Source organism: Sinocyclocheilus grahami, unplaced genomic scaffold (genome assembly GCF_001515645.1).
Source record: "Sinocyclocheilus grahami isolate Dianchi unplaced genomic scaffold, SAMN03320097.WGS_v1.1 scaffold1683.1, whole genome shotgun sequence".
Taxonomy (NCBI): domain Eukaryota; kingdom Metazoa; phylum Chordata; class Actinopteri; order Cypriniformes; family Cyprinidae; genus Sinocyclocheilus; species Sinocyclocheilus grahami.
Genome location: NW_015506862.1, coordinates 201,416 through 204,758, shown reverse-complemented (window position 1 = coordinate 204,758; position 3,343 = coordinate 201,416). Strand labels below are relative to the sequence as shown.

Here is a 3,343-nt window from a genome sequence, read left to right as displayed (position 1 = left end):
TATATTAAATTCGCATTAATGTAAAATACTAAATCATTTTACACCAAGGACCTAATTTATACGGTGGCCGAGAAGTGCAAAACAAATCACAATTCTGAAAACAAAATAACAAATTACAAATGCAAATGCAAGTCTAAAAAACAAAATAACAATTCAGAAAACACAACAACAATTCAGAAAACATTATAACAAGTCAGAAAACACAATGACAAATTCGAAAACAAAATAACAAGTCAGAAAACACAACGACAAATCAGACAAATCGGAAGAGGTAGGTATAGTTTGAGACAGCGCCATTGGTTTGGGATTACTCACCGCTGACTGGATGAGACATCTGTCAATCAACTTATACAGAGAAGAACCAGCCGAAGAACAGCAGAGTCCTGGTAGAAAGTTCGGAGATGGTATTAAAGTAACTCAGTTTAAACGTATTGTATGAATTGCCCTTACTATGGAATAAAAAATACGGGTTGTCTATTTACATTTAGTTAAAAGTGGCTTTTTGACGCGATGGACTCGGGTTCGATCCCGCCTTTTGCCGAACTTTTATTTATTTATTTTTTAATTTTTTAAAGAATTTATTTGTTGACAATGTACAAGAAAATTTTCAGGCCGATGGTCTTCCCTGAAGGTCTTACTTCTTGCCAGAAGCACCAACAGAAGTTTTCCTGGTGCCTCTAACTTTCTTCATTCTGTTCTTGCGTTCCTTGCGCTGTTTTCTAGATGTCTTTTTCTTCTCATAAAGGCCATGCCTTTGTAGCCTGTATTTGGGCTCATTCTTCTTGGCATAGTCCAACGAGTCGTAGATCATGCCAAACCCTGTTGTGTTGCCACCGCCAAACTGAGCCGAAGCCGAAGACGAACACCACACCTGTGGTGGTTTTGTACATTTTTGCAAGCTTCTCCCTGATCTCTGTCTTGGGGACTGTTGCTTTGCCTGGATGCAGGATATCGACAACCATTTGCCATTTGAAGCAGCCGGTTTGTCATGAACTTTCTGGTCCTGACTGTGACGGTCTCGTTCATCTTGGCGTCTGCTCGCTGAGAGACGAGGAAAAAGGTTGCCGAACTTTTTTTCCCTCCCTTTTCAAATCTCGTATTAGCAATGGATTCTATTTACACTAAGTGAAAATAGCAGTATTTTTAGCAATATGCTATTTACACTAAGTGCAAATACCTATTTACACTATGTTAAAATAGCAGGATTTCTACTATGAAGTATACTACTTGTTGCAAATAGTGGCAATTGTCTGCACTTCAGTATTGTAGTACATTATAAAACAGTATGCAATAATAAGGTATTGATGGAAAATATAATTTTAATTTTAATTATTAAATGGATGCCACCTTATTGGTACAATAAAGCCCTCCCTACACCTACCCTAACCCTACCCGATACTTTATTTTCAACTTTTTTATTATGTCCTTAATTTTTATTGAAAATAAATGCGTTTACGATGTGATACGAGATTTGAAAAGGGAGAAAAAAAAGTTTGGCAAAAGGTAAGATCGAACCCGGGTCGATCGCGTCAAAAAGCCAACGACACACGCTTATCCATCTGTGCCACTGGAGCTGATGTTTTACAGCCGCTTTTAACTAAATGTAAATATACACTCCGTATTTTTTATTCCATAGTAAGGGCAATTCATACAATACATTTAAACTGAGCTACTTTAATACCATCTCCGAACTTTCTACCAGGACTCTGCTGTTCTTCGGCTGGTTCTTCCCTGTATACGTTGATTGACAGATGTCTTGTCCAGTCAGCGGTGAGTAATCCTAAACCAATGGCGCTGTCTCAAACTATACCTACCTCTTCCGGTTTGTCGGATTTGTCGTTGTGTTTTCTGACTTGTTCATTTGTTTTCGGATTTGTCATTGTGTTTTCTGACTTGTTATAATGTTTTCTGAGTTGTTGATGTGCTTTCGGAATTGTTATTTTGTTTTTTAGACTTGCATTTGCGTTTGCAATTTATTTTGTTTTCAGAATTGTGATTTGTTTTGCACTTCACTCTCACCGTAAATTTTGTCTTTTTACTTCAAAATACAAACTGTAATTTTTACTCCACAAATCTAAAAGCACTGATGTGTCCACAGATTCCTCATAAAAAAACAGACCTAAAAAAGTGTCATATAGTGTCATAGATCACTGTTTTTCAGAGACACAAAATTAGATCAGTTAAGCTCAAAGCTGTTTTGACTGACTAAAGCTTGCAAATGTTGCTATTCAGAGGAAATGGCAAAATTAAAAATAGCATAGCCATTTATCAAAATGTTGAGATTAGATTTTGTGCCATCTATGGTCAAGAGAAAAATCTTGTTGGTCATCTTTCCCAAGCACCTTACCCTGTGCAAAAAACAGTATGTCAAATGAGGATGTTCAAATGCAGTATTTATGAAAGACAAACAATATCTGGGTTACCAACCGCATCCACTAAGATTTTGAAACGCAAAACCACAGTACACCTTGCTTTCCAATAAATCCACAGAAGCTTAGGTCGTCCCTCAGATTTGAAAAGTTGAATTAAGTTAATCCAGCCCGCAGCCCTACAGATATCTGTCAGCGAGGCTCCACGAGCCAGCGCCTAGGAGGATGCAACACCTCTAATTGAGTGAGCTTGCAAATTGAGTGGGCAGGGCACACCCTGTGCCTGATAAGCCAGGGTGATGGCATCCACTATCCAGTGGGCCATCCTCTGCTTTGAGACGGCATTCCCCTCCTGCCGGCCTCCGTGACAGACAAAGAGCTGGTCTGAGGTCCTGAAGCTTTGCGTCCGGTCTACATAGCACCTTAAGGCTCGGACGGGACAGAGCAAAACTAGGGCTGGGTCTGCCTCCTCCGAGGGCAGCGCTTGGAGGTTCACCACCTGATCCCTGAAGGGAGTAGCGGGAACCTTGGGCACGTAGCCGGGCCGGGGCCTCAGGGTTACCTGGGAATCAGCCGGGCCAAACTGTAGGCCCGAATCGTTGACCGAAAATGCATGCAGGTCCCCTACCCTCTTGATAGAGGCCAATGCTAGCAGGAGCAAAGTCTCCATTGAAGGAACTTCGGCTCAACCACCTGCAAAAAGGCTCCAACGGGCCCTACTGTAGTGCCGTGAGCACCAGAGTCATGTCCCACAAGGGAATAGAGGGTGGCCGTGGAGGATTTAACCTTCTCGCTCCCTTAAGGAACCTGACGACCAGGTCATGCTTCCCCAACGACCTCCTTCTACGGGGTCGTGGTTAGCAGCGATTGCAGTGACTTAAATTTTAAGGGTGAAGGGAGACAGCCTTCACTCCAATGCTTGCTGCAAAAAAGGACAGCACAACTCCGATCGGGCATCTTCGGGGGTCTTCTCC

The 3,343-nt window shown here is 41.7% G+C and overlaps 1 pseudogene; it reads right to left on the bottom strand.

The window, feature by feature from the left end:
- Positions 1-565: 565 nt before the first annotated feature.
- Positions 566-1,041, bottom strand: LOC107572027 (40S ribosomal protein S24-like; annotated as a pseudogene).
- Between the last annotated feature and the right edge of the window lie 2,302 nt (positions 1,042-3,343).